This window comes from Pelodiscus sinensis, chromosome 4, assembly GCF_052426305.1.
Source record: "Pelodiscus sinensis isolate ZL-2025 chromosome 4, ASM5242630v1, whole genome shotgun sequence".
Lineage (NCBI taxonomy): Eukaryota > Metazoa > Chordata > Testudines > Trionychidae > Pelodiscus > Pelodiscus sinensis.
The window spans coordinates 15,050,409-15,077,876 of NC_143055.1; the positions used below are offsets into that span (position 1 = coordinate 15,050,409).

General features: G+C 41.5%; 1 long non-coding RNA gene across 1 annotated transcript in view; it reads right to left on the reverse strand.

The window, feature by feature from the left end:
• The window catches only part of LOC142829489 (uncharacterized), a 98,705-nt gene that overhangs the window by 18,108 nt on the left and 53,129 nt on the right, over window positions 1–27,468 (reverse strand). The window lies entirely within an intron of this gene.

Below are 27,468 nucleotides of genomic sequence, written 5' to 3' on the forward strand. Positions count from 1 at the left end.
CATTGATTCTCATGTTAGCCCAAACTCTGCTTCAGGGGTCAGTTTGAGAGCATATGGCAAAGGTTCACTGAAATTGAAGCTGACACTATCAATATGAGCTGACACAGGTTTGATGAAATGATGACAACGGTCTCACAATCTCTGTGGTTGGAAGAGGAAGGTGTCATGAAAAGTAGCTTCCTTGCTCTACAATAAGTTAGGGAGCATTCCCTCTTTGATTGTACATCTAACGCAAAGGGTTCCTAAACGCTTTTGAAAAGGTGTTTTTAGCTCCTCCAATCAGCTGTATGGAAGAATTTTCCCAAAAGGTCTCTTCTCCATAAGTGGGTAGCCTCTTTAAGAACGTTTCTTAGCTGGCCGTGAGTATGACCCCTGTGAGAAGTTTCCATGCCTTGGACACTGAAGAAAGCATACAGGGATGTTGGCTGCCTCTCAATGTCATTTCCAAGGTTTGAGTGGAACGAAGTCTGTGACTTCACCCCAGACAAACAGAAAGCAGGAGCACACAAATTGCCATAAAAGGCTTTACAGAGCCACCCCAAGTTGGAACTTCGTCTTCAGGATAAGAAGCTACTGCTGCAGACCAAAAGACCACAAAACCCCATGGGGTAGACTTGCAAATGCACCTGTGAGCTCAGAATGGAATACAATTGTGCTTAATTACTGAGCAGCAATGTCCTCAACCAGGCATACAGTGAAAATTACCCTTCAGGTTTTTAAACAGCACCAATTGTTTGCTTCAACTCACCTCACAGACTAGATCGAACTCTACTCTCCTACTAGTGGCTTCTTCTGTCTTCACACAATCTGAATCCTATTAGCATGAGACCCTTCTCAATTGTAGCCCAATTAAAAAAAATCAAAGTACTTTTATTGTAACTACATTAATACGGCAATTTAGGGCATCATTCACACAACCAAGGATTGGGCAGAGTTACTGGCCTCTTTTTCCTGCTCTCTTCTCTCTCAGGTGAATGTCCTAACCCCTGATGACTCTACAGCTTGGTGCCTAAGGCACTCACATGAGATGAAGTACATCTAGGTTATACCCTTCCGCCAGCATGGGGATTCAAAGCTGGGTCTCCAACATTACCTGGTGAACGACCAAACCACAGGGCTGTTGAACATAAGCACATTTCTCCTCCATTTTGTGGGATGTAAGTGACCCCCAATGTGAATTAGTCTTAAAAAAAATCCAGAGATTTTGTTTTGATAATGTCCAAATGATTTGCTCTAAACAAAAGACTACATTTCTAAAAGGTCAAAATGAATAATTTCAACATTTCTAAATTTTTTCCAGCTGAAACAATTCAGGAAAATCAACATGAATTCACAAAATGTTTTCTTCTGCTTAGCCGAACAGTTGGCCATTACGATTGTTTGCCATTTGGTCTGTTCCTGTGTGGCCAGAAGGGCTTGATGGATTGGAAGTCTGATGTCAAAACAGATGGGAGATAAAAGGGGGTCTGCTTCAGAACTGCTTTCACCCCTTGGTTGGTGGAATTTTATCCCAGATGTTACAAGCCACTGGGAAAATGGAATTTGCCACTTGCAGCATTCTGACAAAGTGTACCAAAAGTACATTAAAACATGGAATTTTGGTGGAAAAAAGGTAGCCAAAATATTTTGCCCAGCTCTACTCATAATCCTCCTGCAAATATAATCATCTGCCTTTTACAAAGAGATTGTGATTCTCTCAAGTCCATAACTTGACAAAAGAACAAACCGCAGATCTCCTAAATGCAGTTCAGTGCTCTAGCTGCTAGTCCTATTCTTCAGACAAAGACATCTGCTAATCTCACTGGTTTGATTTTGTGGAGAGGAACCAGAAAGTTCAGCAACAAACATATACTTTGGAACTGGTAAAATTTCCTTTTAAAATCTCAGATACCTTTGATAGCACTAGCATACAAGAGGATTTGGAGGACTTGTTCCGCTTACACCTACACATAAGTCTAAACCTTTTCAAAATGTTTATAGCAGGCAGCATCTTATTTCCTCATGGCTGGGTTTCATGAGTCATCAACCTAAATCAGTGGTCGGTGACCTGTGGGCCATATGCAGCCCATTGGGGGTTATATGTGTGGCCCACGAGGTATTTGGTTTACTGTGCCTACGCACAGGGTTGTAAGATTCCAACAGTTTCTGTCCACATATTTTTTTCCTACTCGTTTTACTAAAGTGAGACACACATAAAGCAAGGCCGCATGGAGTGAGGTGCATGCTGATTGCACACAATATTGACTGTGAAAGTTGAGCACTCCTTGTGCATCCAATCCAAGTGCTACTAAGTTCAACTGGCACATCCTGAAAATTCTAAGTACATAAGCATAGTAAGCAAACCTGCCCTATCCTGGAAGACCACCTTGGTTATGACAAACTTGCAGCCTACTGGGATGATGGAGGGCTACTCACTAGCTTAAGTTGCCCATTGCTGACCTAAATTAGGAACAGGGCCAAACCTCTGCAGGTTATTCATTCAAGATTTCTGGGAATAGCCCTCTCCTCCCATATATTTCTTCACAGCAGTCACAAAAGAGGTACTCCCAGTGAAGTCTGGTTCTCACAAAGCCTCCTTTATAATCTTCTGCTGAAGACCTCACTATAGTTGGCATGTCTCTTTCCATATAGAAATTTCTTCAGTTAGGAGAGTGAGCAAGCTGGGACCTCTGTCAATGTAAATATATTTTTCGTTTGTCTTGCAGAAGATGGTATTTAGTTAAGATCCTGACTTTGTATACAACCAGAAAACAAAGAGTTCCTTTGAACAATTTCTCTCTCTCCCTTATGTATGTTTCAAGACCAGATATTGTTAGAAACACAGCCTCATACGCTGGACATGAAAAGAGCTTTATCATCTATCTACACTGGACCAATGATACTCATACCTCCAAGGGTCTCAAAATATTGGAGCACCCCCAGTACTAATACTGTCAATGGATCATATAAAACATACGGCAAGCATTCAAAGCATCCATTAAGTCTCCTCATCGCATCGTCAAAATTCATTCTGCAAGAGGCTCCTGAGAAGCTTATGTCTTTGCACATTAGATTCAAAATACACTCCATGGAGATTTCCAATTCTTTCAGCACATACTACATAATTGACAATCTTCTCAGCCCATATAGCCTTGGTCCTTCTGGCTGCCACTGATCCAAAATAAGCAATGAAACAAAAATTAGAGAAAGTAAATGAAAACACTCCATTTTCACTTCTCCTGGTTGAGTTTCTGTTTTATTTCATATAAATTGGCACTTACTACTGGATACAACCCCTGAATATTTTCCAAGACAGCAAATAACTGACAAGAAAAACATATAATTTCTTTACTTATAATTTTTAATGTCATAATGAAAAGCATGCACTGGTCCAAAAAGCCCGCCTGTATAAGAAAAGCTGTTGATAAAATTAAGTATGTCTGTGTTATACCTTAAACCTATTAATCTAATAATCTTCAAAGGTCCATTTATTTCTACACAGTTTCAATACTTTTTTATTTATTTTTGACCTACTTATTATAGTTGCTTGGAAGGACAAAGCCTTTCTTAGCTCAGAGCAAGGGGAGGGAAATTTTTAAAAGCCTAAATTGCCTCCACCATGATGGCATGAGCAGATCTAGCACCAAGAGATGTCCAGATCAGGTAATATCTACCACTATGAAAAATATAAATAGGTGATTTTACCCATCTTCCATGCAGAGAAAAAGAGAATTACATCACAATTGGCACCTTCCTGCAGATACAAAAGAAAACAAAGGCATTTATATACAGGCAGTCCCCGAGTTACGTGGATCCGACGTAAGTTACGAACGGGGCCGTCTCCCTGGTCTCCAGCAGACCAGGGAGAGGAAGCAAAGCGGCAGAGCACGCGGGCAGCGGACAGCCCAGACGCGTCTGGGCTGTCCGCTGCCCGCGTGCTCCGCGGCTTTGCTCTGCTTTGCTCCCCGTCTCCCTGGTTTGCAGACCAGAGGAACGGGGAGCAAAGCCGTGGAACATGCGGGCAGCGGACAGCCCAGACGCGCCGTGGCTGTCCTGCTGCCCTCGGGCTCTGCGGCTTTGCTCTGCTTTGCTCCCCATCCCCCTGGTCTGCAGACCAGGGAGACGGGGAGCAAAGCAGAGCAAAGCCGCGGAGCCCGAGGGCAGCAGGACAGCCACGGCACATCTGGGCTGTCCCGCTGCCCCCGTGCTCCGCGGCTTTGCTCCGGACGCCTGTGGTACAGCAGCTGGGGTGCTGCCGGTTGGTCCCGTAGCGCTGCTCTGGGGGCTACTTGACCAACCCGGCAGCACTCCAGCTACTCTGCCCCAGGTGTCCTGATTCAGCCACTGCTGGTCAGTTTCAGCAGCGGCTGAATCAGGACGCGTGGGGCAGAGCAGCTTGGGTGCTGCTGGGTTGGTCCAGTAGCGCCGAGGAGGGGCGGCGCTACTGGACCAACCCAGCAGCACCCCAGCTGCTCTGCCCCAGACTTCCCCAAGTCAGCCGCTGCTGAAACTGACCAGTGGCTGACTACAGGAAGCCCCTGCCCCGGGGTTCCTGGAATCAGCCACTGATCAGTTTCAGCAGCAGCTGACTTGGGGATACCTGGGGTTCTTAAGTTGAATCTGTATGTAAGTCAGAACTGGCGTCCAGATTCAGCTGCTGTTGAAACTAATCAGTTTCAGCAGCGGCTGAATCTGGACGCCAGTTCCGACTTACATACAGATTCAACTTAAGAACAAACCTACAGTCCCTATCTTGTACGTAACCCGGGGACTGCCTGTAATTTAATTCATGTTTGACATCAATATACTGCTACAAGACTTACCTGACATTGCTCAGGCCCTTAACTCAAATAAATTTTGTTTTTCTTCATTTAAATAATTGTTCTGGGGTGGGGATGGGGAGGAGGGGTTCAGTATACAGGCTGCCCAGGGAGAGAGGACAACCCCAGCCCTCCCACTGCAGCTGCTTGGGACCAAATGAGAAGCACTGGTCTGTGGCCCCTGCAGCTGCCACAGGCACAGCCCGGGGAGAAGAGAACGTATCCCGGCTGAGGAACATACAAACACACAAATGAAATATATAGTAGATAACTGTCTCTTTCTCCACCCCTGTCCCTTGCTGGCCCAATGGGGTTATAGCTGTCCCAGTCCCCAACTCTAGCCCCTTACTACTCCCCTGTGGTCATTCTACAGTATAACTGCCCCTCCTTCCAGACCCCTCCCATTTCCTTTTATGAGAAACAATCGCATTCCAGGAACATCCCATGGTGCTGGCACAACCAAATGTTTATTTTGCTACAAATTATAAGAGGAAACTGCATACCAAATTTGGTGGTCCTACCTCTTACCATTTAAGCATTTAAGAGAAGTTCTTGAACAAACAGACTCACAGATTGACAGACAGACTTTTCTAAAATATATAGTAAGAAGATTTGAGAGTACACATCAGAAAATGTGGAGAAATTGGAGAGGGTCAAGAGAAGAGCATCAAGAATGATTAAAGGTCTAGAGAACATAACCTATGAGGGAAGGCTGAAGGAATTGAGTTTGTTTAGTTTAGAAAAGAGAAGATTGAGGGGGGACATGATAGCAGTTTTCAGATATCTAAAAGGGTGTCATAAGGAGGAGGGAGAAAACTTGTTCATCTTGGCCTCTGGGGATAGAACAAGAAGCAATGGGCTTAAACTGCAGCAAGGGAGGTTTAGGTTGGACATTAGGAAAAAGTTCCTAACTGTCAGGTTAGTCAAACACTGGAATAAATTGCCCAGGGAGGTTGTGGATCTCTCTCTCTCTGGAGATATTTAAGAATAGATTAGATAAATGTCTATCGGGGATGGTCTAGACAGTATTTGGTCCTGCCATGAGGGCAGGGGACTGGACTCGATGACCTCTCAAGGTCCCTTCCAGTCCTAGTATTCGATGATTCTATGAAAACACCATTTACAATGGACACCAGTATAGCTGAAATACTACAATAAAGGACCCCTCGAGTCTAAAGAGGCCTAGAAAAGTTTGTTTCCTTCCCATTTGACTATAAACTTGCAATAGCAACTAAACTGTTTTGTGATTCAAAATTATACTAAGAACCACTGGTTAAGAAACTGAGATTTGCACAATGCTCAGAATTCAAACAGCATCTTTTTCAAACCATGTTTCTTTAATTTAAATGTCTGGTCACAAATGCAGCTTGGCATCATTAGTTTATCATAGACTATGTTACCTTTTATCTCTAATTAATATTTTAAATATACAAGATAGATGTAGGCACCAAATCCTGGTTGCACTTTTATTCTGACCAATAAAAAAAAAAGAATCAACTGATTACAGAAGGAAACAGAGATTCTGACCTCAACATAATGAAAGTACCCTGCAAGTTATACAGTGCAAGTCTTGTTGGCTCTAACCAGTGCTTATTAAACATATTCTGTTCTTTCCATAGAACTATAACGTAATTCTGTACCTATGGTTTCAATTTGTTCAACAGTCAGTATCAATTACCAGCATATTTTTCAATCGACATGAGGAAAATACAGTTGAATTTCATGTAAAGCAAAACTGTCACATTTTTTGATTTTTTTAAAAATCCTTTAACCCACTCTTTTCATGGAGCTGCAGATTTTCCTTTCATGATGCCAAGTCAGTGCCAATCCAAATACAGGCTTCTTTTTATTACTGTTTTTATGTGCAACTGTGTCTCCCTATGACAGCAATAATTCCCCTAGCCTCATGTACAAACCGGGCCTCAGTATTGCTCTCAGCCTCATGAAGTGCAGGACTAAGGACAATCAAGAGGTTAGCATATCTCTGGGGCCTCCAGAATTCATGGGCTGGGAGTCAGAAACCCTCCCCCCATTGCCACTTCCGCCTCCACCTCCTGCAGGGCTGCCAACTCCCAGCCCATGTGGGTTGAAAGCCAACAGCCCCATGGGACTGGAGCAACCATCCGCCTGCAGTGGGCCTTGGACTGAGGGCTGTTCCCAGGTAATGGTTAACCATTACCCAGTAAGCATCACCCATTCACATCCCTAGTACACAGCACTGACAGGATTGAGACTTGGATGACTTTCTGCTTTATTCTATAGCAGCTGATTAGCTCTTCACATTACAATGCTGGCAGCAGAAGAAGGGTTTTCTCCCGAAAGCAGCAAATCAAGATGGGAATATAGTCCAATGAAATCTATTAGAAAAACTTACATATTAAAGAAAACGCTGGGTGTCTGTCTAATGATAGGCCCCAACCACAAAGCTCAGCTACAAATCCAAACTCTCTCAAAATACAAGGCAATTAGATCTGAGATTTGAGTCTAGTCTGTTTTAGAGATTAATACCAGCTCCTAATGTTTGGTCCAAATTTGAAAGTTCCCACATAATGGAATTGTGTTTGTTTAGATACATCACAGTGTCTAACCCTATCATTTTATTTAAAAAATCTGGATTCTGAGTAAAAACTTTCCCTTTATTTTTTTTTCTTATTCAACAATCTGATTGCTCATTTTCACTGAGCTGGCTGTGAATGTGTCACTTTATAATTTGGGGTATATGTTCAAGGCAAGATACCAGAGGTACAAAAGTAAAGCCTATAACTATCACCATCGGTTGGAAAATATATATCCTTTGGCCCACATGTAATTGCCAACATATAAATAGTTATTTGAAGGGAAGTATATAGGGATGAAGAAAAAGCAACTCCTGAGTTCTAATTCTGACATATTAACTTGCTGTGAAGCCCTTGGTTATTTTGTTTCAGTTCTCCCAACTGAGCATTTGTTTCTGTAAACAAAAACCTAATTAACTAATGAATAAGCTTTGAAAAATCTTATCATGCAAGTGTAAAGTAACTAGAGGCCTGAGCCTGCCAACACATGGGTTCTGATTTTTCACTTCTTGTCACCTTATGTTATCACACCTGTGCTAAGTTGGCGTATTCATAATACAGGTTGAACTTCTCTGGTCCGGGACTCTCTGGTCTGACAACATCTGTGCTCTGGCAGAATCAGGGATGTTGCTGGACCAGAGAGCTGCTGGACCTGAGAGTCATGGGGGCCAGCTGGGAGTCCAGCAGCAGAGTTGGCAGCAGCGCAAAGCCCTGCCCATGGCTAGGGGGCCAAGAGCAGAGCTGGGGCACAGCTGGGGGGCCAAGAGTGGAGACAGTCTCCCAAATGGAGGGGCCAAGACTCCGGACAGGACCAGCAGCAGAGCCAGTTCAATGGATAGGGAGACTGGGAGTATTGCCGGACTGCGACCAGAGGCAGGGATCCCAGCCAGGGCCTGCAGCAGAGCCCTGTGCCCAGGGCCAGCAGCGGGATCAGTGTCTGTGAAGGGAGCCTGGCTGAGAGGCTGGCAGCCCCCAGGGAGAGCCTGGAGGTCAGCAGTAGAAGAGCTGGAATTGATCATACGTGGTCCAGCAAACTCCCTTGTTTGGGATCGGTCAGATCCCAGGAGTGCCAGACCAGAGATGTCCAACCTGCAGTATTATTTTACACTCACTGCACAGATGGAAATGATTGCACGAGATACAAGGCAGTGAAAAATCAGGTAATATAGTTCTAGGTTTATACTTCAAGTTTGGGACAAAGTATTTGAAACGTCTCTCTGTCACACAGTGAGAAACCACTTTAATGGCTGATGTGATTCTTACATAAGAAAATAAGAACGGCCGTACTGGGTCAGATCAAAGATCCATCTAGCCCAGTAGCCTGTCTGCCGACAGTGGCCAGCACCAGGTCCCCAGAGAGGGTGCACCGAAGACAATGATCAAGTAATTTGTCTCCTGCCATCCTTCTCCAGCTTCTGACAAACAGAGGCCAGGGACACCATTTCTATCCACTGGCTAATAGCCTTTTATGGACCTAACCTCCATTAAATTATCTAGCTTCTCTTTAAACTCTGTTATAGTCCTAGCCTTCACAGCCTCCTCTGGCAAAGAGTTCCACAGGTTGACTACGTGCTGTGTGAAGAAGGACTTTCTTTTATTAGTTTTAAACCTGTTACCTATTAACTTTATTTGGTGTCCTCTAGTTCTTCTATTATGGGAACTAATAAATAACTTTTCTTTATTCACCCTCTCCACACCACTCATGATTTTATATACGTCTATCATATCCCCCCTAAGTGTCCTCTTTTCTAAACTGAAAAGCCCCAGTCACTTTAACCTCTCTTCATATTATACTACATGCATTTTTGTTCTTATACTACATGCATTTTTGCTGACTAAAGGCTTGATCCTGTCATCATTGAAGGCATTGGCAAAACTCCCCTTGACTTCAATGGTGCAAAATCAGGAGCAAGTTTAAAGTCACTTGTAGATGTTTAGAAATGTTTAATTTTATTTAGAGAAAGAGAGTGGAAAAAACATGTGCACACACACCTCCTCACAACACTGGTTTTCTAATTTTCTAGTTCTTTCTCGCAAATACGCTGAGCTGTCATCCCTAATAGCATCAAGGATGGAAAGCTGAGTCATATTTTCCAACACATTTCCTGGATCCTGCTTTTAGAAATCTTTTAATATGCTGTGAAAAGATGAAGCTGCTCTTTTGACAACTGGATTTACCATTAACAACAGCTAACGTCGCCTGCAAACCAACGAATGACCTTTCTTGTTTATTTTTAATAAGGGAAACTGATCTTTACACAGCTCAGAGTAAGATATTCAAAGCAAAATGGGGGCCCCAAATGGGGGCTCTAGGGCCGAGCATTTCAAAAAAGCTTGCCGCCACTACTGTGGGAGTGGCAGTGGCCAGAGCCATGGGCCCTTTAAATCTCCACCAGAGCGTGGGGCACTCTGAGCAATGCTAAGAGCTGATCTGAGGAGTGGGTGCAACACACTCCAGGTGGCACTGAGGGCTCGCTGCCCCAGCCCTACCCCTTCCACTGAGGTCCCTTTTTCTGCAAGCGCAGAGCCAGCCCTCCCCAACCCACAACTTGCCCATGAGTCCGGCAAGTCTGTCGGCCCCCCTGCCTGGGGCTGAATCTCTTCTGCTTGGCGCCTTGTGTCATCATTTACTCCTGTTCAAAGTGGGTTAAAATGCAACCAGTCTTACTGAAACTTCATTGCCACTGCCTCTCGCTGTGATTTCCCCAGCAGTCTGACTGGAGTCTAGCACCTGTGTTTAGCCTTTCTCCTCAGGCTCGAACACCCTCACAAAACAAAACCCATTTACTCTTTGGGCAAAATCACCACAAAGAAAGCATAAAACAACACAAGACCTACACACACTCTCAAAGCCTGCTAGAAGTCATGTCAGCTCCAGCACTGGATTCTAGTAGGGGTCAACCTTTCCAACCTCTCAACTGGGTACGCTTATTTTTTTTTTAATTACACGCTCATGTCAGGAGTGATAGGGTTGCTCCATGGACGGCACCGCCTCCTGAAGGTTCTGGAGATTAGCATGGTCTGGGTGACCCCCCTGTCTCCTCTTCCAGCAGTTACATCATCAGTTTCTCCTTTGCAGCCCCTCTTGCTCCACGAACGGCAGTGTCCTCTTCATGACTCAATCTGCTGGGTGGGTCACTACTACAAAACTACTGTGGCTCCCCTTTCAGAGCGTATGAAGGTTCCTGCTCTCCAGCAGTCTCAGGCAGTCTCCCACTTCAGTGTCTCAATGGCTACGAAGTCACTAAGGGCTCAGTTTCTCCTCAGGTTCTGACTCATGGACCCCATACACAGTAGTCCAAATCCATTCCCTGCACCTTGCCCCGAACTACTTCAATGCCTCCTGGCACACCCCATTGCTTGGAGTTTGCCAATCTCTTAATTCCCCACTGCCCTCCCTAGGGAGTAACTAAAGGCTACCTATCCTTGTAGCCTTCAAATACACCTTTCTCCCAAGAAGTTAGTGTAAACTTTCCTAGCAGGACTCCCGTATCCCAGCTGTCAATTTCCTGCCTTTATAAGTCCACCCTGAGCTAGGTTTCCTCAGCTAGTTTCCCTCACGCAGTCAGGGAATTACTTATCCACCCGAGACTTCTCTGCTGTGGCCTTTTGGGTTAATCAGACCTCTTTTTAGTCTTCATGAACCCTTTTAGGGCAAGGGCATCACAAAGTTGAGATGCTTCTTCATGCAGTTTGGATCTTTGATTTCTGGCCTTCTGAAACAGGTAGCTTAATCAATGGCTCCAATTCTTCAAAGGCTTGGCTGCATAACCAGTTCTGGGAAATTTGCATTACCAACTGTTCCCCACCCCCGGGAATTCCCCAGGAAACAAGCCCAACAAGCCAGGACCCTGAAAACACTCTTAATACCTGTTACAAAAGTCCACGAATATATGGCACATTTCAATACAGGGATCTCCTCTCTCACAAATCACATTTTTGGGTTTATAAGTCCACCCCAATATTATGAGTTGCTGTTCATCTTCTATTAAACATCAATAAGGGTTGGTCACCTATCTCTCTTTTGTGCCTTTGAAAATCTTCTCCTCTCCTTTCTGATCTAATGTAAAACTTCAAGAGGTTCAAAACCTAAATGGATAATTGAGCTCTGTTGATCAACATCTGCTCAATTTGAATTCAGAAGCATCACATGATCTTTAATGTTCAACAGTGATCAAATCAGTTCTATTCTTATTTGAAAGATGGCACCTCCAAGAACACAGTGCCTTGAAAGAGCAACTGAAAAGATCAGCTGCGGTCATGGAACAATACCCTGGAGGGAGCAGATTGTCGTTATAGAAAAAGGGAACATTTAAAAGTACAAAAAAAAAAAAAACACCCCAAACCCAGAGATTTCATTATAAGAAATTAGCCATCATGGGTCAAATTCATCTTTTAGCATCACTTCACTGAAGTTAGAGATGAATTTGAATGTTACTTTATTCAAGGACCTAGATAGAACATTAAAAGGCAATGCCAACCCTGTTAACTAAACATCTATCTGTGCCTAACAATTTCTAGAGATTGTCCAAAGCACAGTTTATCCTTGAGAATATATTCCTCTAGCAACATTGCCAAGAACTTCCAGAGCATGGATTATCTACTTTGGATGTGGGTATAATTTATGCACCTAGGGCCCCATTCCTGCCTTTCTGGAGGTCAATGGGAATTTTGTCATTGGTTTTATTGAAAGTACAAGTAGGCCCCATGCTTTTGTGAAGATGTACTTTGTGTGCTATTCACAAATTGGTATTCTACAGTTATGCCAGATGGCGTCTGTTCTTTCCCCACAGAATGTCCCCTTTTCAACTGGCTATTCCAGCCTTCAGCCATATGCTAGACAAGGTTCTTGCAGTGCACTAACTCAACTATGTGTAGATTATTTTCATTTTCCTACTGGGTGCAGACAGGAGATACTTAGTGCATTTTCCTATTCCACTTACAACTTGTTAATGTCCAAATCCAGTACAGAACTTTGTAAACACAAAAAGCAACTGTTGTTCAGATCTTGTCACTAATGACTTTCCCATCTGTTGGCTGCTGGTCAAGTACAACTTGAATAGCATTTTGCGCAATATGTGGCGAACACAAACAACGTCCATTAACTGTCTTTTGTAACTCAGACATTATATTTTTGTCAAGATAGATAGCCCTGTCAAAAAGCCAGATTCACAGAATGATCTGCTATCTTGCCTGTCTTTCACTGTATGTAAAGAACAAGGATTTACAAGAGTACATCTCAAAAGAAGTTTAAAGAAACAGTCAAGAGCAATTTGAAAACTTTTCTGACTTGCACATACCATTGCATAGTAATGGCATTTCTGAAACTCCCACAGAAATGACTCAGCTCTGACAACTGAGGTCAATGGTGTGGCACAAAATATGGGCATAAAATTGCCCAAACAAAGAATTTTGTAAGTTTTGAACCTGCAAAATGCTGAGCACCCCTGCACCAATCTAGCAAAGAATGTTCTTAGCTTTAAACATAAGTAATTCCACTGATGACTACCTATGCACTTAAAGTTAGGCATATGCTTAAGTTCTTTGTTGTACTGGGTCCTGAATGTTGTTCAGTATTGTGCAAAACCAAGCTCAAAGAGAGAAAAGAACAGATAAAGTCCCGGACTGGGAAGTCATTGACTATCCAGGGCCAAGAAAAAGATGGCTTGATGATGAAGTTTCCTTTACTTCAGTACTTATTAATAAATCACTGTGATATATTTGCTGCACACAATGCAAAGCAGGTACATTTTGTCTTTCAAACTTCACACACACAACTTCATTTTTCTTGAAGTGCTAAAGATTTGACAAAACATGTTAACTTTGTTCCAGGCACGAGAGATACGGCACTCATACAAAGCATTACACACTACCTCCAGAGAACAGACCGAGAAATGTCTGTTTTGGTTTTAAGAGTTGTGTGTGAGGGGAGAGGAGGGAGAGAGAGCAGTTGAGGAGAGGGTTAATTAGGCAGATTTCACAATACAGGAATCAGGAAGTGGGTGAGAGTATAGGTTAGCAAAGTAAATTCTTGTTTATTTATTTTTAACTTGTACTGTGAAATTATGAATTCAGGTTGTTGTTTTTTCCTGAAAGTCCAACAAGTCAGAACTCATCCATTTGGCACAAATATGACTTTTAAAAAAAATGTTTGCTTTGACTTAAAAAGATCACTGTATGATGCACAGAAAGCAGAGCTGGTAAAGTTGAATTTAAACCTGTAACCAAACAAATAGGCCATGTTTACACTATGTAGAAGATCGACACTGCCACAGTTGATCTTCTGGGGTTCAAATTAGCGGGTCTAGTGAAGACCTGCTAATTCAAACTGAGAAGGCTCCCCCGTTGGTGCTGGTAATCCTGCTCATCATGAGGAGTAAGGGAAGTTGAGAGGAGCATGTGCTCCTGCTATATGGAAGGCGCGAAAACATGATTTAAGATACGTCAACTACAGCTACACAATTAATGTTGGTGGAACTGTATATCTTAAGTCGACTTTCCCCTGTAGTGCAGACCAAGCCATAGAAACTAGATATGATATAACCAAGCCACTGTAATCAATGCATTCAGGGTCTTATCTGTAGCTCTTAGAAATCAATGGGTAGGGAGGGATGACTGAGGAGTTGCATTTAGAGACATTTACTCCATTGTTAAAAAGGAAAATACATTTAGATTCACTGTATGAAATGCAAGTATAATATTTCTACCCTTTGGATATAAATGTTTAAAAAAAAATCTTAATTTCCGAAGCAATGAGAGCTGGGCCAAAAAAAGAAACATTATAAGTAAGAAAGGCAATGAATGCTGGTGACTAATAAATAAAAATATAAACATTTAACATAAGAACGGCCATACTGGGTTAGTCCGTCTAGCCCAGTATCTTTTCTTCTGACAGTGGCCAGTGTCATGTGCTTTAGAGGGAATGAATAGAGCGGGTAATCATCAAGTGAGCCATCTCGTGTTGTCCACTTCCAGCAGCTGCCAAACCAAGGGTAGGGACACTCAATGCATGCAGTTGCATCCCTTCCTGTAGTAGTTAGGAATTACTGGTGTGGCATTTTGACAGGGTATTTTTGTGTTGTTTATGATAATAACTGTTTGGCTGCATGCATATGCTTTCTTGTATGTTATATGCGGCCCAGGGGCTGTAGTTTGCCCACCCCGATCGAGATCATCCCCAACAGGTGTTTGTCTAACTTGCTTTTAAAAAACTTCCAATGATGGAAATTCCACACACACACAAATAATTTGTTACAATGCTTAACTATGCTTACAGTTAGGAAGATTTTTTTCCTAATGTCTAGATAAATCTCCCTTGCTGCAATTTAAACCCATTACTTCTTGTTCTCTTTTCAGTGGATAAGGAGAACAATTTATTACCCTCCTCTTTAAAACGATCTTTTACATACTTGAATACTGCTATCACATCTCCCCTCAATCTTTTCTTTACCAGACTAAACAAACCCATTTTTTCAATCTTTCCTCATAGGTCATGTTTTCTAAACCTTCACTTATTTTTGTTGCTCTTCACTTGCCTTTTTTCCAAGTTTTCCACAGCTTTCCTGACAAGTGGTGCCAAGAACAGGATACCAGTGAAGGCCTTCTCAGTGCTGAGAAGAATGAAAAAAATACTTTTTGTTCCTTGCTTACAACATTCCTGCTAACGCATCACTTTTTTTTTTTTTGCAACAATATTACATTGTTGACTCATATTTAGTTTGTGATCCACTATGACACCATATCCTTTCTTGCAGTGCTCCATTACCATAAAATCTACCCCAAAATAAACAAAATCCAGCAGTTCCCATTCACTGCTTTTCATCACTACTTCCTTTGAATTAGTCAAGAACCTTTGTTTTCTTTTGCTATTACTTTGGAAATTCCCAGTTCAGTAAAAGTTTCAACAGAGAAATCTATAATAATTTAGCTCAGTCTTGCTCAAACAAAGCCTGTCATTGAGTAGGTCTAAAGTTTAAAACACTTTTGTCTGCTCACTACAGCTTTCTCCTCTAACAAATTAGCCAGGTTACAATCATACATCATGTCTAGTTAGGTCATCCTTTCCTACTCCCAAGAATGTATCCTCATGTAATTTTCCTTCTTCAAATACTACAGTTACAAAATGATCTCAAGCCATATGATTTGGAGCATTCCGGAGTTCACAGGATTTCAAAGATGCTCAAAAACCATGGAGCTGATGAATAGACTGATAGATACAAAGAAATGTTGGTTTTTGTTGAGCACGCCTGTAACTGGAGACACTGAGCTGAAACAGCATTAGTTCTACCAGAGTGGCTGGCAGTGTCTGATATGGAGTGCAAGTTACTGGCAGTCCAAAGCTGGAGGTGGGTTCCATATGTTCTGTTGCTCTTTTAATTGGCATTCTTTTTCTGGAACTTTTGGAATTTTAATTCCTGGCTCTATCCACCACCAGTTTCTTTAACTGGAACAACCTTGAACAATAAGATCTTTTCACATTCTACTGTTTTATTTGCATCTCATGGGAAAATGCCATTTAATATTTTTAAAACACTACTGGAAAGAGAATATAATGCCCTCTAAGGCACCTCATTCAAGTTTGGAAAGAGAACCCAAAAGTTCCAACCACACCCCAGTGCAACACAAAGCACCGTGTTTTATGAAGTTCACATTACGAAATACACACCATGTCCATGACCAAGGATATTTTTAATTATCCTTTTTTCTGGGGTTTTTTTAGGTGTTTGTGTTGCTATTTTTCCCCTGGCACCACTCTGAGGTTTTACCATTAAAATCCAGAGGCAGAGTGGATCCATAAATATTACAGGATTAGCAAACTCTTGAAATCTCCGCAAGTAGCCTTCTTTCAAACAACTGTTTTCTCTCTCCCTCCCCACCCCCAGGTCTTAAAGTAATGATGGCATATGCATATCATCCCACTGTCTCTTCACTTTTCTGCACTTGTTTAGTGTCCTAGACGGCTTCTAATTTGTCTAAACAAATGTCAGCTCTTTGTATTTGTACAAAACCTAGTACAACGGGGTCGCTACCATAATGCAAATAAAACAGTAATAATGTTGCAAATGAAAGGACGTGTTCTCTTTATGAACTGACAATTTGCTGCCTGCGCAAGATCCTTCTAGGCTACTTGGACCTATTTTTACTCCTGGTTGTGAATTCTATTAACATGGATTTTCAGCTCATGGGAAAGAAAGATCAGTGTAGCAAATACACAGGCTTCATCCGGGGAGCAGTGCCTGCAATCTTCTTTCTGCCATTTGTATTCGTGCTGAGACCCATGTTCAGTACAGACATATTCTCTGCACAAGAGCAGTCTGGATAGGGCTAGGGTTGTGAGGTTTTCCCTTTTAGAAAGTCCATAAATACCATGTGCATGTCCTATCTTACATAAACTGAATTCTATCTGGAAACTGTTTAAAACAGGAAAATTATGTCATGATGATTCATTGCTACATGCTGACTTGATGTGATTCAATTGAGAATAAACAAGCAATTATCCACATAGCACACTGGGTAAGGACATGCAAGTAGCATGTGTCATTTGAACCCAGCTCATATACGCCATGCAGGAACAGGGGCAGTACTGGGAAGTATTCTTTCCATACAGGGACTGCCTGCCTTCTATTACACCTGCAGGTGTAAAGTTTTCCGTTAAAAGCAATTTCGGAAAAGAGCGTCTAGATTGGCACGGACGCTTTTCCGCAAAAGCACTTTTTGCGGAAAAACATCCGTGGCCAATCTAGACGTGCTTTTGCACCAAAAAGCCCCGATCGCCATTTTCGGAATCAGGGCTTTTTTGCACAAAACAAATCTCAGCTGTCTACACTCTTTGTGCAAAAAGGACTTTTGCCCGAATGGGAGGAGCACAGTATTTCTGCAAAAAGCACTGATTTCTTACAGTAGGAAGTCAGTGGTAGAGATGTAGCCGTGTTAGTCTGGGGTAGCTGAAGCAAAATGCAGGACAATGTAGCACTTTAAAGACTAACAAGATGGTTTATTAGATGATGAGCTTTCGTGGACCAGACCCACTTCCTCAGATCAAATAATGGAAGAAAACAGTCACAACCATATATACCAAAGGATACAATTTTAAAAAAATGAACACACATGAAAAGGACAAATCACATTACAGAACAGAAGGGGGATGTGGGGGGGAGGGGGGGGAAGGAAGGTGAATGCCAGTGAGTTAATGATATTAGAGGTGGGGAAGGGGAAATGTCTGTGAGTTAATAGTATTAGAGGTGATAATTGGGGAAGCTATCTTTGTAATGTGTAAGATAGTTGGGGTCTTTATTAAGTCCGGTGTGGAGGGTGTCGAATTTTAGCATGAATGCCAGTTCAGAGGATTCCCTTTCAAGTGCAGATTTGAATGTCTTCTGAAGTAGGATGCAGGTTAGCAGGTCATTGAGACTGTGTCCTTTCTGGTTGAAATGACAAGAAACTGTTTTCTCTTTGTGATCTTGTCTATCATCTGTTTTGTGGGCATTAATCCTTTGGCGAAGTGTCTGAGATGTTTGTCCAATGTACATAGCAGACGGACACTTTCGGCACATGATAGCATAGATTATATTTCTGGATGCGCAGGAATATGTGTTCTTGATCTTATAACTCACTTGGTTAGGTCCAATAATGGTATCAGCAGAATGAATATGTGGACAAAGCTGGCAACGGGGTTTGTTGCAAGGGAAGGTACCAGGGTTGGTATTAGTGTGGTATGTCCTGTGGTTGTTGGTAAGAATCATCTTGAGGTTAGGTGGTTGTCTATAGGAGACTATGGGTCTGTCTCGCAGAGTCTCTCGGAGTTTAGTATCCTGTTCCAATATAGGCTGTAGTTTATTGATAATGTGCTGGACAGGTTTAAGTTGGGGGTTGTAGGTGATGACAAGTGGTGTTCTATTGTTGGTTTTCTTGGGTCTGTCTTGAAGTAGATGGTTTCTAGGTATTCGTCTGGCTCTTTCAATTTGCTTTTTTATTTCTCTGGGTGGGTAGCTGAGGTTTATAAATGCTTGGTAGAGATCCTGAAGCTTCTGGTCTCTGTCAGTGGGATTAGAGCAGATGCGGTTGTATCGAAGGGCTTGGCTATAGACGATGGATCGTGTGGTGTGTTCTGGATGGGAGCTGGAAGCATGTAGGTAACTGTATGAGTCGGTGGGTTTTCTGTAGAGAGTGGTGTCTAATTTTCCATTGTTGATTTGTACGGTGGTGTCCAGGAAGTGGATCTCTCGTGTAGAATGGTCCAGGCTGAGGTTGATGGTGGGGTGTAGGTTGTTGAAATCTCTGTGGAATATCTCCAGTGTTTCTACACCCCACCATCAACCTCAGCCTGGACCATTCTACACGAGAGATCCACTTCCTGGACACCACCGTACAAATCAACAATGGAAAATTAGACACCACTCTCTACAGAAAACCCACCGACTCATACAGTTACCTACATACATGTCAGACTTGGAAAGATCACAATGCTAGTACTGAACCTTCTTGGTACCCATATGTGACTTCAGCTCGACAGAAACAGCTGCGCATTTGCAGGATCTGGCCTTAATGGTAATCATGAGAAATACATGTGGTTTTTTAATTTGCGTTATTTATTGTTCGATACAATATTGCATCTTGGGACAGGATTTTTGTTTTCTGCTTAGCACGTCTCCTGGATTTGCTTGGGCAAGCCAACTATGCTTTAATCAATGAGTCTGGTAAGTGGCTGTGAGCATGGACACCGAAACATAAGAGTAATAAACATGATTGTTATCATCTAGTAAGAGTAATAAGAACGTTATTTATGTATTTTATCAATAGCTTAGCTAAAACAAAGGCATCTTGTTTCTATTCGCCCACATTTTTAAAAGTCCATTCAATAACTTATCTTCACATTTACTTTTGGTAACAATATTTTTCCCCATCCCATCCCTCCCCTCCAGCTCTCTACGTCTCTCCATGAATTTTCTGGATAGTAAGAAAGGTGTATTTGGCTCTATGACAAATAACAGAATTAAAAAACACTAAAAGTACACACTTAAAAAACTTCCACAACTTTCTGGGGTATGATGCTGCCGATTATATGTCAGGATTATTTAAATGGGTTAAAGTGATAATTAATCCTGGTTTGACAAACTGACACCCTAGACATTTCAGTCACCTAAGAGGATGCAAAAAAACACTTCTCTGTGACTGAATGTACTTCTGGAGTCACATTGTATACAGTATTGCAATAATCTTTGCACAACATATGTCTTGTGAGCAATGTTCCCTCATTTTTCCCATCTATGTGCAAAATGTAGAAGTGGTTGAGCAGATCTATCTTAAATGAACAAATGAGGGTTGACCTCAAGTAGAAAGCAGGGTCCTTGAGAAAGACCGAGGGAGAAAAGATAAATCTGCATTTCAGCATACACAGAGAACAAAAAGTGTGGGTGCACTTTCATCCCAGACTCCATGTTGTTTTGATTTGAGGGTTCTCTCTCACACACACACGGCTTCTTTCACTTAAGACAAAGGAATCAGCCCTTTTGGGGGAGATTCTGAGCTTGAGAATTCAGTCCGCTAAATTGCTGGGAACACGGGGCAAGGATTTCATTTTGACCCAAAACTAGTTTCAGTGTTAGGTAGTCGGAAGTGTTTTATCTTCATTTCTCTTGTAACTAATTCTGACTTCAATAATTTGCCCTCCCTCAAAATCTTTGTAGTTACATTGGTTTTATTCTCTAATCAAAATGAATCCAATATTGGGTTTAAACTGAATTGTTTGGTAACACCAATTAAATTATGCAGCTGTGACGTATTGACCTCTCGTCGGGGCAGTGTTCAGGTATTATAGATCCACATAATATTAGGGGGAAAGCCAGACCTACTGCAAGTGGTAACCAAGCTTCGTGGAAGCCAGAGTGTTCATTGGAGCTTTGCTGGCAGATTGCAGCTACACACAGACAACTTTGGGAGAAGGGAGGCTGCAACCTGCTTGCTGTTGCTGAGGGCACTACAATAGCAAAGGATTGTGAGGCACACAAGGTTGCAGGGCCACTGGTGACACTACCACTCACCAGTCTGGATTGCACCCCAGAATGTGATATCTTCCCACTTACTTTGTTCTCTTTGGCCTTATCTACACTAGAAGAGGAAAGTTGACTTAAGATGCACAACTGCAGCTACGTTAGTTACGTAGCTGGAGTCAAAGCATCTTAAATTGCATTTTGGTGCTGTCCATTCAGTGGGAGGTCAACAGAAGCACATGCTCCTGTCGAATTCCCTTACTCCTCATGAAGAGCAGTCCTACTGGCACCAACAGCAGCACACTCCCCTTTTGAATTAGCAGGTCTTCACTAGATCCACTCATGTGAACTGCAGCAGTGTCGATCTTCTCCGTAGTGTAGAAGACCTTTGTTCAGTTTTCCACAGGATGGATTCAACACACATAGTCTTGATGCTTCTTATTCTTTTGATTAAGTCAATGCAACTCAATCTCTGTTTGTATTCACTGCTGCCCATCAACTGTCAGAATTGCACCATTGAGGTAAACAAATTTTCTTGAGATGGACCATACTACAAATCCCCTTTCCAGCTGGACACAATAATCAGATTGACTTACACTGGCCAACAAGTTTAATCCTCAATCCCTACACCTTCCATAAATCTGTCTACAGAGAGCCACTGCTAGACATTCTTTGTAGTTAATGTCATACTTCTATAAAATCTGGTGAGCCTACCCCTGGTGTGTAGCTGTTTTGACTTTTCCTAACAAACAGAAAATCTCTTGAGGGAAATTTGAACTTTGGCACTTATATTTCCATGCATTCAGATAGGCAGTTGTGAAAGTTTCTCGACCTATTTGCTTTCTGTGGACTGACACATTTGACAGCAAAATATTGATGTAATCTTGTAGTGTTAGCTGGAAGCCTTTTTGCAAATAAAGTGACAGGGTCTGGTCCCAATGCAGACAAATGTCCCAGTGAAGTAAATGGGAGGCAATGTATTTTATTGGACCAGCTTCTATTGATGAAAGAGACAATCTTCTGAGCTCCACAGAGCTCTTCCTCCGGTCTGGGAAAGGTAATCAGAATGTCATCGATATTTTAGAAATTTTATCCCAAACATTAATGTTACTTTTACCCATGAAAAGAATGAATAGGCATGGTGGGGTTTGGCCCTTAAAGTTCATCAATAAACAATTCTAAAAGGTATTTGTGCTTAAAAACATTAAAGGGAAAATGATGCATAAGTGCACTGACCTCTTTTTGATTAGCCTGAATACACATCCGGGCACAAATTAATAATTCAGCACAACAACACTCAAAGAAAGGAAATAACAAGGAGAGTTCAAGGTGGGGTGGGGCACAGAACCTAGCCAAGCAAGATTTTGCTCACTTTTATCATTGCCACATAACATTCACAGTTTAAATGACTCTGCTACAGGCTTTAAAAATATTATATTTTTTGGAACTAAACTTAAAGAGCAAACCAAAAACGTCATGACCTTAGTAGTTAATCCCTATTCAGCCTGGATCTTTTCCTTCATTACGTTAGATGATATTGATTTCTCTAGCTCTGGTTTAGATATTTAGGTTATTTCCACAAGACAACTTTCCTTTTCATATATTTTAATTTCGCCAGTCAAAGGTGCTTTTTTTCTTGTTAACTTCAACAATTGTGTTTAAATAGGATAATATATTGTCAAATTAATCCAGAAAGCAGAACACTGTGAATCACAAAATTGCTATAAATATTAAGCCATTATTTACTCTCCAAACAGATTTCAGCCTTATTTAATAGAAGCAATAAATTAGCTCTTCAGATCCAAAAAAAATATTGCTCTTTACATACAAAATGAAGCCTGATCAAGACTACCGCATCACACCTGAGTCAGATGATTTTCATTTGCAGCTCTACAGAAAGTAGGGTCACTTCTTCAGTCATTCCTTTAGATTCAGCATGGCGTATGGATGGATTAGTTGAATGAAGTAGTTCTTAGGAGGGGAAGATCGGAGCATGATTCCTTTCTCCTCTGTCAGTAAGGATGCAATGCAATCCGCACTGAAATCTCTGAGGCTAAATCTAGACTGCAGAGCTTTGTGATTCACAATTTGCTAATCTTTTTCTGTCTTTTCTTGGCAGTGTAGACATAGCCTGAGAGTCTTTGAATGGACTCTCCATGGATGAGGCCCTAAATCAGCAGTACATGTCAGTGGGCAGTGTTTATCTGAAAGGAAGTGGTTCCTAGCTATTGGGGTGGTACATTACATCAGCTCAGGAAAAGCTCTAGTTCACAATCACCAACAGAAGTAAAAGAACAGAAGCCTCCACTGCTTGTGTAGTTGTCTCTCATCACATAGGTATCCTATTCCTACATGCCTATACATTCTCCACTACTAATGTATCCGAGCATCTCACCATCTCATTGCATATCATAATCAGGGCTTGACAGCCCTGCACTGTACATGTGCCAGACCAGCACCGCACATGCATGAAGCGCCGGTGAATAAGGCGCATGGAGCAACTGGCTGAAATCTTCTCGCCACAGCTGTTTGTCAAGCCCTGTTCATAATACTGTGAGGTAGATTGTCCCCATTTGGTAATGGGGTAACTAAGGAAGAAAAATACTAAAGGCCAGATTTTTAAGCTGCTATGAGGCACCTACAGATTCAGGTAGGTATCCAGTGGAATTTCAGGCATTATGTGTCTAACGGCATTACTAGATGCCTAGATACTTTAAAAATCTGTTTATATGTAATTTGTTCAAGATCACATACAGAGTCAATGGCAAAGCAGGGAATCCCAAGTACTAGGCTAGCACTGTAACCAACCACTCACCCAGCCTCTTTCTCCTGGCAAGAGGAACTGTAAAAATCAAATTCTTCAAATTAAGTGGAACCTTATCTTCCACTAGGGCAGCCTGAAGAGGAACAAAGGCGAGGGACTCACTCACAAAATGTTCAAAACCCACAGAAACAGAATCAATTGTCTATTCTCTCGCCGACCTAGGCCTAGTAACCTCCCTTGCAAAACCTCCTGTGAGTGGAACTGAGCAGAACCTGCTCTCCACAACAGGCACGTCTCGAGATTCCATTGATTCACCCCCTTCCTTATTCTCCAAAATCGCTTTTAGCATCATCAACTCCTGAAAAATCCTCTCCAACTATTCTGATTCCAGGGGACATGGCCATCTAATCACAGCACCACCTCTGAAGGGAAGGCTAGCAACCCAGTGCAGTGAGGTAGGCATTAGAAGAGTCCTATATTGGGAAACTTCATAGCTTGGGGAAAATGATCACAAGGCTGATGACCTCTTATTCTAGTCTAAGGCATTCTTGACAGAAAGTCATCGTGCCAATCCCACAGAAACTTTATTGTTTTTCTACTCCCCTGAGGTCTTCCAAAAGGTCATGTAGGACCTTTCCTCCATCTCACTCTTGGTACAGAAATATTTGTTCCAATGCACCATTTAGGGATTTGTATAGTCTACTTTTAAATGGCTCAAGCAAAAGGAATACATTGTTGATCTTATCATTAAGTAAATGTTCCTGTCTTTGGCTTGCATTTTTCTCTGTTTAATTTTATTTCCATAATGGCCTTTTACCAACTTAATTCTTGGTGCATTCTTGTAAAATATTATGTCCTCCAACCTCACTTTTAGTCACCATTTAGCCAAGTGTTTTTAAGCAGAGTGCACGTCAGCCAAGCCCAAGATAAGGATGGACTGAGAAACCTTTCATGGGTTACTTCCTGGGATTGGCAAATATTTGTAAATTGGGGAGAGGGTGGTGTCAGGCATGTCCACACTACACAGAAGATTGACACTGCCGCGGTTGATCTTCGGAGGTCAATTTAGCAGGACTAGTGAAGACCTGCTAATTCAAACTCAGAGGGCACCCCTGTCAGCATTGGTACTCCGTTCCTCACAAGGAGTAAGAGAAGCCCATCGACCTCTTGTTGTATGGATGGTGATTTAAGATATGACGACTCCAACTATATAATTAACGTAGCTGGAGTTGTGTATCTTAAGCCGACCTTCCACTCTAGTGTGAACCAGACCCTAAAGAGCTTGCTGACGGTGGTGGTTAAATCAGCATGCTTATGTTGAGGACTTCATTCAGTTAAGAATACTTTTTTTTATGAATTCACAAATGTCTTTTTGTCCCACTTTCAAAAAGACTGTTACTAAAGAGAAAGCTTCTCATGTTTTGAACATGCTAGACACAACATTCGAAAGAATGATCACATTTTTATAATCTGCTGGGTTTCTTTATCGTGCTGAGTGCAGGAAGGTTAAATCCAGTCTGGTAATCTAATTGACCGTTAGGATATAGAATACCAGCCATGTCCAGCATTTATCATTTTAATAAACTGAATGGCAGCAAAATCCATATTTACAGTAGGCATCTAAATGCTGTCAAAGTGGATTGGTTTTCCTAGGTGCTGAGCACTTGCAATCCCATGCACCAATGACATTTAAGTCACCTTTGTTTAGGTGCATAATTTTAGACATTCAATTGTGAAAAGATTGACCTACTCATCCACTGCTGTAAAGTATGGAACAATGACACAGGTCAGTTTGTCTTGATCTGCAATCAATCTGAAAACGCAATTGTCCTATTGTGTTTCAGTGTGAATTGGGCTCTTAAGTGCATAAGTATCTTTTGAAAAATGGGACATAAGCACTTCCAGAAGCACATGAGAGCCTAGGTGCTTATGACATTTTTACTCTGATTCTATTCAGTTGTTAGGGATAGTGTTGTATTATATGGTTATAAGGATCATCTTGTGAATTGTAGGGTTATAGGGTTACTATACAGTTATATATTTTGCCATTTTCCCCCAACTGATTTTTGTACATTTTACCATGCCAAATCATTGTCCTAGCTATAATACTTACCATTCTTGGAAACTAAGGGTAATAGCTATTATGCAGATGTCATACCACAATCACACAGATAAAGTTATCCCATTTAATGAATTGATTATTTAAATGACAGCATGATAGCCTAATACCAGACTCTAAAAGCTAAAATACCATGCTAATGCATGCTGTGACGTTCAATTGCTATTGAAATTAATGAAATGTTGATTTCAACTAGAGTTGAATCAGTCCCTAAAGGTATGACTACACTGCATGGTTATTTCAGCTATCCCAAAATAGCTACCCCACGTCTACACAAGCTGCATTTCAAATATTTCAAAATAATGGGCATGCTATTTCACCATCCTGGTAAACCTCATTGCACGAGCGACAAGGAATGGCTTGAAATAGTGTGTTATTTTGAAATTTGGGGCAGTGTAGATGCAAAATAAGCTATTTTGAAATTTGTGTAGCAGCCTAACAAAGTTTGGCCCTGATTTTTAAGCTAGATCTCAAGATACTCTTTGATATTGGAAGCACAATTTTCTCTCTGACTGTAATGAAATGTAGGTGCAAAATTTCTGCTACTGTTATTTACATCCAAATTGCATATATTTAGATGTACAGCAGTGTGATTTGCAGATGCAAATTCTGTAGTTCCTTGATCTAAGAACCAGACCATACTTTGTAACCTGAATGCAGATGAAAATAGTCTTTTTTTATTACGCAATTCTATTCCTTCTTTTGTCCAGCCCGATGAGGAAGTCTTTCCATTAACTTTAATGAGAGTTGGATCAAGCCATATATATAACATGTATACTCGTACCATGAATGACAAGGAGGCCAAAAGATGTTGTGACCATAAGAAAGCTTCAAGCTGCTATGGAGCAATTGCCTAAAGAGAACTGAGGTCTGCATCACACTGAATGTTTCTATGAAGACTCTCTTTCCGGACTATGATATGCTTTCTAACACAGTACCCATCCTTTGGAAATGTTGATTTGGGTGTCATGTACATTTTGCTGGCATTTTTCTTGCAACTCTGTTCAGAAACCCCAATCTTAATAATCTCTCTGTTTTCAGACTTCTGTTTCTGTGTTTAAAGTGACTGCTGCTTCGAGGGCCATTGCTTCCTGTTGTGCTGGAGGGTTTGTTTGTGTACAATGATTTCTTCCTGGGCAATGGATGGGGATTTAGTCTATTGAAGGAATATTTTCTGGAGTTGAGTGATATTGGGAAAGGATTCTTGTTAAGCCATATTAAGCTTCTGCTCTTTGCATAACTGACGGCTTTTTAAAATCTAGCTACTGTTGATAAGTGTACTATAATGTTTTACGCTGCATCTTTGCTCTGCCTGATTCCCTTATGATATTAATCTTTTATGTACTTCCCCTTGTGTCCTTGGTGGGCAGGACATGACACAAAGGTAAGTGGGTCTTCTGTAATATTGTATTGATTTATAGTTAGTAAGATAAAGGATTATATTCTTATAATTGAAGGGTCTGTTTGTGTCTGATACTTACAGACACACTCACAAACTGGCAATTTACACAAGCTGTGGATCTGCTCTGTGCTGCTTTTGAAGTGCACTGAGGATTAAGCTCATTCACTATTTGACAGCATCGTGCATGCATTTAAAACTGGTTATGATTTTACATAAATAAAACAACCACTCTGGAGGACTATAGGGAAAAATATCTAAAGCAGATAGTTTTTAAAACAGCTACTTGGAGGTTTAAAACATTACCCATTACCTATAGCAATGGTTTAAAAAAAAGAAAGAGGTATGGATGAAGCTGGCTGAAAAGGTGTCACATCAGAGACTCCCCAGGAGTAATAGTGACATAAAACAAAAGTTGGTATCTTTTCACTTTAGCCAAACATCAAATACCTACATCAGAGTTTAGGACTTGTAAACAGTCCTGGCAAAGACAAAATACATAAAATCGTCCTCTCCAGAAAACAAAGAACCCATACACTTGACCAGGTTTTTTTTTAGAAGCATCATTTTAACTCTGTGGTGTCCTTGATAAAGTCAGCTATTAGGACCAATAATTGTATGTGCAGTCATCAATGTGATATAGCAGGAGTATAGAGAAGATAGTCTAAATACAATGGATGGATCACCTTGTAGTGGTGGAGAGGCTTGCGTGTTCTAATGACCCCTGAAAGCGACGCTGCTTGGATTCATGATCCTTAGGGTCACCCATGGCAGAACGGTCAAGGGTGAGGTTCCAGACAAAGTGTGATTCAAGAAATCTTCAGCGGCAGAGCGGACAGAGGA